Consider the following 15,020-nt stretch of genomic DNA (forward strand, 5'->3'; position numbering starts at 1 on the left):
TCTCATGAATCAATATACTCAATAATGCAATTTGTTATAAGAAATCTTAACGCTTGACACATATCTTGAAAGCACTTAAAATATCAACTCATGGTAGAAATATGAAATTCACAATATTAAATATCAAGTCATAACTTGGGAATAGTAAAATAATCATGTATAACAAAGCTTGAATAATTTATATTCTCATAGTCTCATGATGAAGTAATTTAGGTATAAAACCACTTGCAAAATCATATAAATACATAATAGAAATCAAAGCTTTAGGCACAAGAACGAAAGGATTGCTCTTGTTCAAAACCCCACATACCTTAATCTTTGAAATTGGATGAATTCTAGTACTTGAGACTCTATCCGCACTTGTAATAAATGATTCTTGAAACCCACACTATGAGGAACTTGGTTCTTGAAGAAATCTTGCAGATTTATGAATGATTTTTAGAAGATTAATGTCTTTAAATAAAAACCCTAGTTATATTTCTTAAGAGAATAGGAAGATAGAATGAAGAAATTAGGATTTAGATGGGAATGGTCATATATATAGGGGCCTCCAAAAGATGGAAAAAAACCAAAATACCCTTGCAAAAATGTCCTTTAAATGCTGAAATAGCTGACGACATTCGTGACAAGTCGTCACAAAACGTCATCACAAAAGGGTGGAATTTTATGATTTTCGGCTTAAGGTTGACGACATTTTGTGACAAGCCGTCAAACTTGTGACAAGTCATCACAAAATGTCATCAAAAAATATTGAATTTTGTGACTTTTTGCTTATGGTGATGACATTTTGTGACAAGTCGTCACAAAATGTCGTCACGAAATTTTCAGGCTGACAAGCTGGAGTAAAATAGGCATAACTTTTCACTCCGATACTGGATTTGGGTGAAATTGGTACCATGTGAAAGCAAATTTAATTATATATCTGTTGGTGGGTCATGAGCTCAAAATTTCTTTGTGTAACAAGAGATATGCTCATTTGAAGTTGACTATGCCAAAATCTTTCTCAAAAATTCAATTGCTAAGGGATGTTTTGATTCACCTAATCGCTAGGACATCTTTGAGGCCTTAATACACATCACCCTTGATCAGAAAACAACTAAAGCACTATAATTTACTTCTCATGACCTTGAGTAATGGTTGCACTATTGGTTAGAGTCTCGGGGTATTACAATACTACTCCATTTAGTTTATCTCGCTCATCTCATCAAAATTCACTTTCAAAATAATATCATGGTTCATGAGAACCCAACAATAAAATCTATAATCTCATGTAGTAAAGTGAATTCAAAGCACTATGACCATTAAGTCAAAACATTTCTCAATAATCTCAAAATACTCAAATCATGGGTGCTTGTAGCACAATATTTCATAAAATTGCAAGTCTCAAGCAGGACTTAATGACCCATAATTCAATCTCAAGTTAAAACTCATCATAATGCATAATAGAGAGCATATAGATTCATAATTCATGTAGAAATCTGGAAGTTACAGCAATTTGTCTCAAAATATCAAGATACTCATATACTTCAATTTCTAGAACATTGAAACTCTTAAATTCTCAAGGACTAAAATCATGGGGTATAGACCCAGCTATAGTTTCTCAAGAAAACATGTAAAAATTATGCCATTAGACTCTCAATTTATGAGAAACATCAAAAACTTGCAACCAATAACAATGGGTGAAAAAACCCTATTCAATTTCATGTAAAATCTCATAAATTGCAGAAAACTGTAGTTTAAATAAGCCTTTGGGCACAAGGGTGAAAGGATTACCCTTGTTCAAAATCCCATATGCCTTAGATTATGAAATTGGATAAACAAGTTTACTTTAAACTCTTCTTCTTACTCTTGAGAGAGGGTTCTTGCAACCCTTGAACTTGGGGAACTTAAATCTCAACTCAATTTGTAGAATCCATCGTGAGTTCTTGGATTTCTTGGAGAAGGATTTTAGATTTAATCTTGAGGGAGAGACCCCAGATCTCTTGTGTTTTGAATGATGAATGAAGCCATTTGCTTCGTAGGGAATATATGTGATTGATAAAAGAGTGGAAAAGACCAAAAATCCCTTTCAAAATGAGCTAAAATACTGAACGGGGTCTGCAATGGTCCGAGCGACGGTTCATCGCAGGTCCGACAGTCCGTCAGGTCGTCTGTCGTATGATGACCAAAAAAGGGACACACTGCCTCGATGAAATGGTCGGATCAACGGTCCATCACAGGTCGGACAGTTCATAGGATCGTCCGTCACACAATGGCCGGGATAAGGCCACACTACCTTAGCGCAACAATCACAGCGACAGTCTATCGTAGCCTTGACGGTCCATCATTTGACCATCGCACTTGGTCCAGAGAAGGGAGTTACTGCCTTGGTTATGACGGGCAGAGTGATGATCCATCGCAGACTCGACGGTCCGTCGGATCGTCCGTCGCACCTGGGCGGTTCCGACAACTCTCAGTAAAACGGCCCTAACTTCTCACCTCAATACCGGATTTGGATGAAATTGGTATCGTTGGAAAGCTAATTCAATTCTCTACATAACAAAAAAACAAATTTAATAAAATTCTATATGGATTTAATACCAATCACTTGAGAAGTCTCTTCTTAATCTTTTAGAGCCGAAAATACACTACACTTGACAAACTCTAAGGCGCGGAGTACGAGGTAACTTTGTGGGGTCTTACAACCTTATTCTTTGATTATTTTGCATAAAGTTTAGATCTTTATTTGAAAAATATACTCATGTCTTGTTTAAACTCATTGTTGGTACGTATGTTTGTTTTAGCATGTAAAGTTATTTCCTTTATGTTGAAAAAAATAGATAATATTGATTGTTTTGTCTTTTGACTTTATTCTTTGATTGTTATGTATAAAGTTTTGATCTTTGCTCAAAAGATGAACTCATGCTTTGTTTAAATTCATTGTTGGCGGATATGTTTGTTTTAGCATGTAAAGTTATTTTTTTATGTTGAAAAAATTGTTATTATTGTTTGTTTTGCCTAGATAAAAATAGTAATTAGATAAGTTAAGAATTTGTCATTTGCTTTCTAATTATGTTAATGGATTTCAAAATCCTCATAAATGAGATGAAGTGCTAGCATTATTTTCCATTCAAGATGTTTATTTCTCTTTTGTTCGCACATTGTCTTGTCAAAATGATGAGAAAGTTCGGACTTTTGTGGCTAAATAGAATTATTTGGATATTTTTGACTCATGCATAGTATGGTTGTTGAACGATATTTCACTTTTAGAGATGCTAAACTTTTATTTTTATTTTGTTACTCTGGATTGTTATATGTGCTTTTTGTGTGTAAAGACTTAATTCATGTCTCTCTTTTATTCATAATATCAAAAGAGAATCAATAATGTCTTAGAAATATAAATCATAGGTTGTTACATGTTTTTCCATAAAATTTTGGTTGTAATTTAGATGTATGAATTTTCGTTAATGTAGCCTTAATTGAAATTTAAAGATTCTCTTTTTGAAAAGTTAACCTTTATTTTCTTTTCTTATATGGATTAGTGCCTATGTTTGTTCAATTTTAGAAGTCGTGAGTATTTTCCTTGTTGCCTCATCCCTTTACTTTCGCAAGCTTACGTTGTTTGTTTCTTGCATTAATTCATTGAATATGACCTTCTTTCTTTTACCTTTATTCATTCTTATATGAACATAAATCATGAGGCATGTATGTGGGTGTCTTTGTTTTGTATTTTATTTGTTGACTCTCATTCTTATGAAAGTATGCTTATCATTGTCATTCAAAAATTGGTTCTTGATATTTTCTTTTGCTTTAAAATATGTCACTTTTATGCCTTGAACGTAAATTAATTTCTTTATCTTTTCTTTGCATGCAAAAAATGTCTTGAGTCCAAATGACTCCTCGCCTCTTGCATTTCATAATGGGCCAATGAGTTCTACCTCTACGATTTAAGTTTGAAGTTTAAACCCAAGGTCTCCTACATGGTATGCGAGTATTAGAAGATAGATGAAGAAGGAAAATGGGTCAAAACACATTAATGAGGTCGCTAAGAGACTTGAAAAGTCTCGATTTTTATTATTGTCTTCTTCTTACTTATTTATTTATTTATTTATTTGGGGCCTCAAAGTCAAGGTTGTATTCTAATACAGGTGAAGCAGATTGTGGGCCAAAAAGGGCTCAAAAATATAGATTAGGACAGGTGATGATGGGTCGAAAGCCCAAATTAGTTTAGGATAGGTCTATTGGTTTAGGCCTAATGTCTTAGATCTTCTAATTTCTCCCTTTCCCCTTTTATGTGCTTATTTTGCTTTTCATTTGCTTAGACTTGGTTAAATCCCTTGCTAAATTGTCAAAATTTATTTTTTATACAAATCTTTTCCTAAAATCACTTTCTTTTAGAAAAACCAACTTTTTCTTTATCCAAAGTTAGTCAAAAGATGTTTTCAAATAGTTCAAATAACCGCAAGTTAGCGGACGTTTTAGGTGCCTTAAACATTCCTAAAACATTAATAGGAACCGCTTACTCAAACTCTTTAAATTTTAAATGATTTTACAAGTTTGGATCATTTAAAGTACTTTATAAAGATTTCTTAATTTTGTTTCAAAATTAAGAGGTGACTTTTTTAAGTCAAAATTTCCACAAAACAACGACATCCATATGTATTTGAGGAGTAGAGAGAAGCCTATGCAGTATTTTAGGATTGTATACTATACTTTGAGAGATCATATGTTTTTTGCCAAATTCTCTAAGTATGAGTTTTAGCTTTAGTCAGTGACATTCCTTGGACATATGGTGTCTAAGGATAGGATAATGGTAGATCCAGCGAAGATCGAGGCCATTCGTGATTGGGCTAGGCCTACATCTCTGATCGAGGTTCCTAGCTTCATTCATTTGGCCGGTAACTATAGATGATTTGTTGAGAGTTTTGCTACTATTGTAGTGATGATGACCAGATGACTCAGAATAAGGTTAATGTTAAGAAGTATTGAGTTAAGATTTAGAAAGCTAAAAGGATTTCTTACTCCATCTCCTATTTTAGCTCTTCTTGTTGAGGGTAAGGGATTCATCGTATTATGATGCTCTTAGTATTGGTTTGAGTTATGTATTAATGCAGTAGGTTCATTTTATTACTTATGTATTGAGGCAACTGAAGGGCATGAGTGAAACTACCCCACTCATGATTTGGAGTTGGTGATGGCAGTTTTCTTACTTAAGATTTGGATACATTATCTTTATGGTGTACATTGTGAGATCTTCACAAATCATCATAGTTTTCAACGTCTCATGACTTAGAAAAAGCTTAATTCTAGGCAACATAGATAGACGAAGTTGCTTAAGGATTATGATATCTCTATCTTATATTATGTGGGCAAGGTAAGTATGGTATCATAGGCCTTGAGCCATAAGATGGTAACTAAGGGCAGCTAGGTTTGTATTTTAATTTCTTAGAGATTATTGGCATAGGACATTTAGTCCTTAGCCAACTTGATGGTGCGGCTCGATATTTTAGACCCTAGGAGGATTCGTTCTAGTGTTCAGGTGAGGTCTTTGTTATTTGAGAATATTTGGAGTCGTCAGTTTGAGAATAAGAGGTGTTGCATTATCCATGAGAAAGTGTTGAGTGGCAAGTCCAATAAGGCTACCATAGATTTTGAGGATATCTTGAGATTTGATAATCATATTTATGTTCCGAGGGTTGATGACTTGATTAAGTTGATCTTGCATAAGGATCACACTTCAGATATTCCATTCTCCTAGGTACAACTAAGATGTGTAGAGTTTTGAGGTAGCATTATTGGTGGAGTGGTATGAAGAGAGATATGGAAAATTTTGTAGCTCGTTATCTATGTTATCCGCAGGTAAAGGTCGAGCATCAGAAACTGGGTGACTTTTTTCAGAGGTTGCCCATTCTCGAATGGAAATGAGAGTGGATTACCATAGACTTTGTTAGTGGTTACCTCATACTTCCTGTGGTTTTGATGGTATTTGGGTCATTGTGGATCGGTTGACCAAGTTGACATATTTTATTCCCATTTAGATATCCTTCAACACCGAGAGGTTAGCCCGTATCTATGTTAGGGAGATAGTCCATTCGCATGGTCTGATTGTATCTATCATTTCAGATTGGGGTTCAATGTTTACTTCTAGATTTTGGAGAACTTTATAGGAAGGGTTGGGTACTCCGGTGGACCTTAGTATAGCCTTCCTTCCCCAGACTGATGGCCAGTCGGAGTTAACTATTTAGGTTCTTAAAGATATACTTCGAACCTGTGATATGGATTTTGGAGTTCAATGGGAGCAACACTTAGCCTCGGCAGAGTTCACATATAATAATAGATATTATTCAAGTATTAAAATGGCATTATTTAAGGCTTTGTATAGTAGGTTATGTCATTCTCCCATTGGTTGGCTTGAGCTTCCGATATTAGACCCCGTGGTACTGACTTGCTGTAAAAGTTGTTGGATAGAGTCAGGGTGATTCAGGATTGGTTGAGGGCAGCTCAGAGTAGGCAAAAGTCTTATGTAGATCATAGACTTCGTGCCTTGAGATTTGGAGTTGGTGATCGGGTGTTCCTCTGTGTATCTTCCATCAAGGGTGTGAGGAGGTTCGAGAGGAAAGGAAAGCTCAGCCCCAGATATATTGGATCCTTTGAGATTCTTTGCACATTTGGTGAGGTGGCTTATGAGTTAACCTTATCCCTAGATTTTGCTGATGTCCATCTATTTTTCCATGTTTTTATGTTGTGGTGGTACATTCTTGACCCGTCTCATATGCTTAAATGGGACTTAGTTCAGTTGGATGGATGATTGACCTTTGTGGAGGAGCCTGTTCTCATATCAGGCAATTCGTTTGGTTTTTAGCGCCAATTTCCTGTTTTGAAGGCTTCACTTGTACGAATTGGCTATCGAGCAAAAACTTCACCCAAACAACCTCATATTCCAATTTTGGCTGTTCCAACAACTCCGGAGCATCGAATTTAGGTTACTTAGTTTAGGTCCCGAGGCTCCCAGACTCATTTTAGACAATTGGCCAAAATTTAAGAAATATAGCAAGTAGGTGTGGGACCCTTTTTTCATCAAAATGACCATGGATGGGAATTTTGACTGGAACATTGAGTTCAGAATATCGAATTTGATAGGGTAGCATTGTTCATTTGTGTATACGGGATTCCTGATGAATCTCAATGGTTTGGCAAAAACTCAAAAAAATTTCAAGTGTCCAGCTGGTGTATATTATCTGGTGTGACCGCTAAAGTGGCCCTTTAGGCACTTTAGCAGAGGGTGCTTTAGTGGCACATTGGGCGTTTTAGCGGCCCTAGCTCAGCCAATAGGTACTGTTTTAGCGGTCTAGATCGTAGGGGCGGGTACCACTTTAGTAGATCCTAGGTGCTTTAGCGGTGACCGCAAAAGCAGCCCAGGGCCCGCTTTAGCGGCACCTGATGCTTATAAATTTCTCTTTTGCCCTATTTCATCCCACTTATCACCGATTCTCAAGAGAATAAAATCCTAAATAGCGTGAGAAGTTGGGAGAAACATTTGTCGATGATTATGGAGCTTTGGTATATTTAATTTATGTGATTCTTCATCGAATTTGTTGTAAGCTTCCATTAATTTCATGCTTAAATTCTCTATCTTTTGGTAAAATCCCTAGAATATTGATTGTTTGATTTTAGCACCATTAGATCTCGAATTTTGAGGGTAAATTTTCTTTAAGCATACGGGGATGTTGTGTTGGGTTTGAAGGGGTAGTTTCGCAAATGGGCCCAACATGGAATTTTACATAATTTTGGACCTGAAGTATGATAGTGCAATATGGGTAGCATTGTTCTCGTATTGAAGAGTATATTGTAATTTTGATAGCGTAGCATCTTGCGAAATTTTCTTAAAAAGGAAAATCGATGGTTTAGTGGATCCTTCGGGCTTTTCTTCGACGTCCAGGTAGGCTAGGTTTACCCTCTTCATAGATTGAGCTATTTCATAGTATGCTTGTGATATTATGCTAGATATGGGAATTAGGTGTTGGAGGTATGATTGAAAATATTTGGGTTATTTTTGACTATTTTGGCTATCTTGAAATCGTAATTTAGGTGTAATTGACCTAGTTGCTCATATTTTAGGATAAATTGTTATCTTAGGGATATTTAGGGCTTACTTAACATCTAGAAATAAATTTAGATCCCTTAGCCTAGTCTGGGGAAGAATTTACCTAAATTGGATTTCGAGGATTAGAAGTGGGCCCCTTCGGCCCACCTTAGGCCAAGACTTGTGCTAGCCTTATAGACTTAATTATGTATGATTTACCCTTATTAATGTTTGGTTTTGGACTTAAAAAGATTGAATATATCTACTGAGTATATTGGTGGAATTGAGAGTTAGTATTAATTCTGGGTAAATTCTGGTGGGTAATTGTTGAGATTTAGTGTTATGGTTTATGATTATGGTTTATTTACGTGAGCTATTGATATGGTCTAATGATATATGAGTTTCGATTCAAATTTGGCCATTTTTCTTATAATGATATATATATGCATTCCAATTCGAGTTTGATATTTGATGATGATATTGGTAATATGAGTTACGGTTCATGTCTGATAAATGTTGGTAATGATGATGACGACACTATTGAGTTTTGGTTCAAGTCCGACATTATAGGAATTATTTATAATATGGCATGGTTTGAATGGATTCTTGGTTATGGCATGGTAATTAGTACCTTATTGTCATTAGGTTATTTACTTTCCTTGGTTGTATCCTCCAGGCTTATAGGGGCCTGCGTTGGATTATTTACTTTTCCACACTTATTGGCTTATGGGTGCCAATTTTTTAGTTATAATAATGTGATCTTTACGTTACTTTCTGTATTTACTTATCTATGTACAACGGTGTTGGAGCTTATTTCTAGGTTTGTTCTATTTACCTTTATTTAGTTTATTTTATCTTGCATCTTATCGTATTTATACCATGATTTAGCTTAGTCAACTTATGATGCCTACGGAGCACCCATGGTTTGGTACTCATACTACACTTCTATACCTTTTTCATGCAGATACAAGTACTAGTTGTTGTCGCTGATTCAACGATCGTGCTGAGTGATTTTGGAGATTGAGTGAGCTCTTGGAGTCGGAGTTACCTTTTCCTTCTATGTATTTATGTCTAGTCTTTCAATTCTGAGACAAATTGTATTTGACTATTCAGTACTTGCAGCTCAGTGGTAGTAGCTCTTGTACCAACATAATACATAACTAAGTCTTTGGATGATTGTTGCTTTTTGATCTATCTATTAGACTGTTATGACTGGGTTATTGCTGATTTAACTTTTAAGTGTTAATTTTCGGCTTTTAGGCCATTTTTCACCAAGTTAGCCCATTGCTTATAGCTCCAGGCTACGGTTTGGCTTAGCTACTAGTGGGATAAAATAGGTGCCATCATGACTCATAAATCAGGTTGTGACACCCCACATGGGATTTGTACGTAATTTTGGACTCCAAGCACAATAGTGCAATAAGGGTATCATTGTTCTCGTTTTGATGTGTAGATTGTGATTTTGATAGCGTGGTACCTTGAGGAAGCTTCTCAAAAGGGGAACTTGGTGGTTTAGCAAATTCTTTGGGCTTTTCGTCGGTGTCCAGGTAGGCTAGGTTTACCTTCTTTATGGATTGGGCTAATTCATAGTATAATTATGATACTATGTAAAATATAGGATGGGATTTAGGTTTTGGAAATATGATTGGTATGATTAGTCTTATTTGGACTGCATAGGCCATCTTTGAACCATAATTTTAGGTGGAAATTGACTTAGTTGCTCATATTTTACGAAGAATAGCTATATTAAGGTTAATTATGGCTTATTTAACATCTAGAAATGCACTTTGATACCTTAGCGTAGTTTGAGGTAGAATTTGCCTAAAAATAGATTTCGAGGATTAGAAGTGGCCTTTCTGGCCCACCTTAAGCCAAGATTTGTGTTAGATTTTGTAGACTTATTTACACATATTGAACCCTTATTAATGCTTATTTTGGGACTTTGAGGAAATTAAATACTTAATGAGTATTCTAGTTTGTATTTTAGAGTTGGTGCTAATTTCGGGTATAATTCAGTGGTTTATTAATTAGTTTATTGATATAGTTTACTTACACGGTTTATTGATATGGCTTATGGATGTGGTTTATTAGTATGGTTTATTTATATGAGTTTCATTTCAAGTCCGACAATTAATGATGATATTGATAATATGAGTTCCGATTAGACAATTGATGATGAAAATTGATACTATGAGTTTTGGTTTGAGTCCGACAAATGATGTTGGTACTATTGGGGATATTATGATGAGGATGATATGAGTTCTGATTTGAGTTCAACATTGAGAGTTGGGTATGATATGATACAGTATGGGTGAATTGATAGTTATAGCTGATATTCGATAAAATTATGGATCTTCAGTTATTTACTTTTCTTTGATTGTACCCTCCAGGCTTATGGGGGCCTGCATTGGGTTATTTACTTCCTTATTGGCTTATGGGGGCCAATTTAGTAGTTATAATTGTGTGATCTTTACGCTACTTTTTTTGATTTATTTATTTATTCATGCACAACAGTGTTGGAGCTTATACGAGGTTTTCCCTATTACCCTGACTTAGTTTATTTTATCTCGTATTTTACCGTATCTATATCATGATTTAGCTCAGTCGACTGATAATGCGTACTGTACCCGTAGTTTTGGTACTCATACTACACTTCTGTATTTTTTAGAGTAGATCCGAGTGTTAGTAGCCACCACTGATGTAACGCTCATGCTGGGTTGATTACAGATATTGGATGAGCTCTTGGAGTCGGAGTTACCTATTTTCCTTCTATTATCCATATCTAGTCTTTCATTTCCCGAGACGGGTTGTATTTTACTATTCCAATAGTTATGTTTCATTTATAGTAGCTCTTGTACCGACATTACTCGGTCGTGGAATGATTATTGATCTTTTATCTATCTATTAGACTATTATGACTGCCTTATTGCTATTTTAAATTATTGATTTCTGGTTTTTTGGTCATTTTCCACCAAATTAGCCCATTGATCATAGCTTTGGACTACGATTTGGCTTACCTGCTAGAGGGATAAAGTAGGTGCCATCATGACTCATAAATTGGGTCATGACAGTAATTCCCTGGTAGTATATAATCCTTTTTCTCTGCGACTTTTCTTTATTTTCTAAGTCCCAATCAGCTATTATTGAACTTTAGAGCTTGTAAAATAGTGGAAATTATTATATCGAGCTGAGGTATGTTACGTCGACTCTTCTTAAACATTTCCCATCATTTAACCCATAGAAAATTCATCTTAATCCCATATAAATTCTTGATTTCTTGAATTTTTGGGGCTGACATAGGACTCGAGTTGTACCCTATCTGTGCTTAATTTTTTAGTTGCATTCTTTGTCCATCGAGGGACCTTGTGATGGATTTAATTTTAGGATTCCATTGGCGGGACCTACGGGCCTATCTTTGACCCAATTTTACTCTCGAAGTTTTATATTGCAATATGGTCTCATCTTACTAATATTAATGTGTGTATTATGATTTTTATATGTGATAATATTTTGGGATCGTGAAGAAAAAATAAGCAGTTCATGGATGGTTCGAGGTTGCGGTTTGGCTTTAAGGTAGACTCCAGTCTACTCTTCTCTATAAGATTGTGTATTATATAGTCACATGCTATGTTGGGATTAAAGTATAGTCTTATACGTAGTTGTATCATGACTTGACCTATTAGGGAATTTAGAATAGAAGTGTAACCCGAACCTTAGCCTAGAATACCCATTATGGTGGTAGCACTCTATTACACCTGATTAAAAAATTATTCAATTGTAGATTTATACAAATGATCCTTTAGAATAAAAGTTACCATATTAATTAGTAAATTAGATGATACTCCCTCAATTAGATCTCTCTGGCACGATATGCCCTTATTTACTGTAGTTTCTTAAATTTTGGTATGGATATCCTATTAATTTGTATATTGTTGGGCCTGAGGTCGTGGTTACGATACCAGTTAGACACCGGTTTAGTATTCAATCCTTTGAAAGGATGTGGTTGTAATTGTAAACACTAGTATTCTTATTGTTGTATTGTTTGGATATTGGTGATGACATGCATACATTTAGACGGATTTATGCTTATTTAGTGGTACGACTGTGGTTAAAACCTCTGTTTTACTACTATTTTTAAAAAGGGATTTATTCCCACTTTTTTAGCTTTAAAATTGATCCTTTGGAAATGGAAGTCGTGTACCACCCTTATTATTGAATTATGACATTTTAAACTAAGCATATTACTTTGGAAATTAGACTGAGGCTGACTCCGATCCATTATTGATCCATTCTCTTTTTGCCACTACTTATTTACTTTGGTCGAGAGAGATTTAGACCATTTCTACATAATTATCTGCTTTAGTGTCAAATTCCATCTCGGGAAATAGATTTATAAATGTATACTTGTTTAGTCTCGGTTCGATTCTAAGAACCTATTATACTATTGTTTCTCTTTGCTACAAGACAGAGTAGATTTGTTACAATGGATTATGGAATTCCTGGTTTGGTATTAGGCAGTGTATACAGATATCCCGAGCTCACTATATCCACCTTCACTCGATGAGCCATAGTACAAGAGAAAATAGTCACCGTAGGTCCTATCTTTGCGAGCTACTAAGATAGAGGAGGTGTAGACACCTTGTACGTTATAGCACTTGATTGGTTGGTATTACAGGATTATCCTTGTTTTCATTCATTAATATACATTGCCTATCACCAGTATAATTATTTAGCACTTGTGTCTATCGATCTTATGGGTGGCTACATAGATAAAAACTATGGTTGTTGTTTGTTGACTACTTACTTGTGCTTCTTCGGGCTTATGAGGGCTCGATTGGGGTTATTGATTGTCTGGACTATCCGGTTAGTTATTGTTTGGTTATTATTGCATAGCTCATAGCAGGTTGGTTATGGTTTGGTACCCGAGGTTATCAATATATTTCTAATCCCTTTCTTCTTATGGTAAGGTTTACTATTGTTAGATCACCCTATCATTACACATATTTCTATTGGAGACCCTGATTACGCTAGAGTTAGCTCCTTTATTATTTAGATCTTGGTGATGTAGACTAGTTATAGTACCTTTATGTTAGTTTATTGGTAAGCATAGTTGTATATTTATTATTCTCTGTTTACTATTTGTATATCTTTTTCTTCTTTCGTACTATTATTGTATATTATATATCTCTTTCTTTACTATATTATCGTATATGGACTAGTTACTTATGAAATCGTGTTTCTAGCTACTTATGAAATCGTGTTTTGTCCCTGATTACTGGTAGTATTTGATAAGTACCTTTAGTTTTTCATTATCATTAATTTGTTTCGTTGTTTGGGTAGTTGCTTGTAGTTTATATTCCTGCTTTAAATGTTATGTATACTTGCATTATCTATGGAGCTTAGTCGGATGATGCCTACTGAGTACTACGTGTTTGGTACTCATACTATACTTCTGTAGCCTATAAATTATAGTACAAGTTCTCACCATTGATGTGTGCATCGTGCGGAAAAGCCATGGATCGAAGATTAGGGGTGAGCTCTTGACGTTTGGAGTATTCCTACTCTCTCTTTTATTGTTGGATTGATCTCTATTTTTGTATTTCAAAGAAGGCTTTTTATATATTTACTTTGTATTTTTTTGTAATCCTGTTGTTAATCTTTTTATTAGATTCACATTCCATTGCTTCCTTCCTTTCTCTTGATAGTCCATTACTTGTTGTTCCGGACTATGAGTTGGCTTACCTATTGGTGGGATATAGTAGGTGCCATCATGTCTTAAGAGATCAAGTCGTGACACAACTCTTACCTAAGACCCAAGTTGAGACCTAATCCTATTTCGAAACTCAAGAATTAAGCCAAACTTAGGCAATACTTGACCTAACACCTGAGTTTCAATTCTGAACCAAAAATTGACTCATTCCTAACCTAGAACTCGAGATCCGAATTCCTAGGATCTGAGCCCCAACTCAAAATAAAAATCAAAATTAAGTTTCAAATAGTAGATTTAAATTAAACTAAATCTTAAATATGGGATAAAATTGGTTTAGTATTGAAGATTACTTTAAGAATGAGTTATGTTAGATTGGGCTAAAATCAACCCAATAAGAAACTATCTTGTGCCCAATCCAAAAATTTTAGGCGAGTTGAATGGACTGTTAATTTTTGGGCTATACTTGAGACGTATAATTATATCTATATGGTGTTATTAGACAAGAAGTATTATCGTGTGCTAAGAGAAAAGTCTATCTATATGGGATTATAAATAAATTAAGATATATATGAAAGGCATGACTCTGTCTTATAGGCAAAAGTTAAGCGTTGCTTATGGGCAAAAATTGTTAAGCGGGGCCAAAAAATAAGACTGTCCTTATGGATATCATTTGTGTAAGACTTTTCATATAAATCGCTCTGTATTGGTGCATGATGGTTGAAATGGAGGCTCGCTTTAGGAGTCTTGTGTAATAAGAAGGTGTCTCCTGAGCTTAAAGGGAAGTTCTACTGAGTGGTAATCTGACCGACTATGTTGTGTGGCACGGAGTTTTGGCCAGTCTCTCACATCCAAAAGTTGAAGGTAACAGAGATGAGGATGTTGCAATGGATGTGTAGACTTGCCAGGAAAGATAGGGCTAGAAATGAGATTATTTGGGAGAAGGTGAGAGTGGATTCGGTAGAAGACAAGATGCGAGAAGTGAGGTTGTCATGGTCCGTGCATGTGATGAGAAGGTGTACAGATGCTACTGTATGGAGGTGTGAGAGGTTGGCTATAGATGATTTTAGGCGGGGTAGAAGTAGGTCGAAGAGATATTGAAGGGAGGTGATTAGGCATGATATGGAGCAGTTACAACTTACAGAGGACGTGCCCTTGATAGGAAGGCGTGAAGGACTCAGATTAGGATAGAGGGGTAGTGGGTAGGAGTTCGACCGTTATAGTAGGGAAAAGTGTTTTGTTTGTATCTGT

Source organism: Capsicum annuum, chromosome 9, assembly GCF_002878395.1.
Source record: "Capsicum annuum cultivar UCD-10X-F1 chromosome 9, UCD10Xv1.1, whole genome shotgun sequence".
NCBI classification, from domain to species: Eukaryota; Viridiplantae; Streptophyta; class Magnoliopsida; order Solanales; family Solanaceae; genus Capsicum; species Capsicum annuum.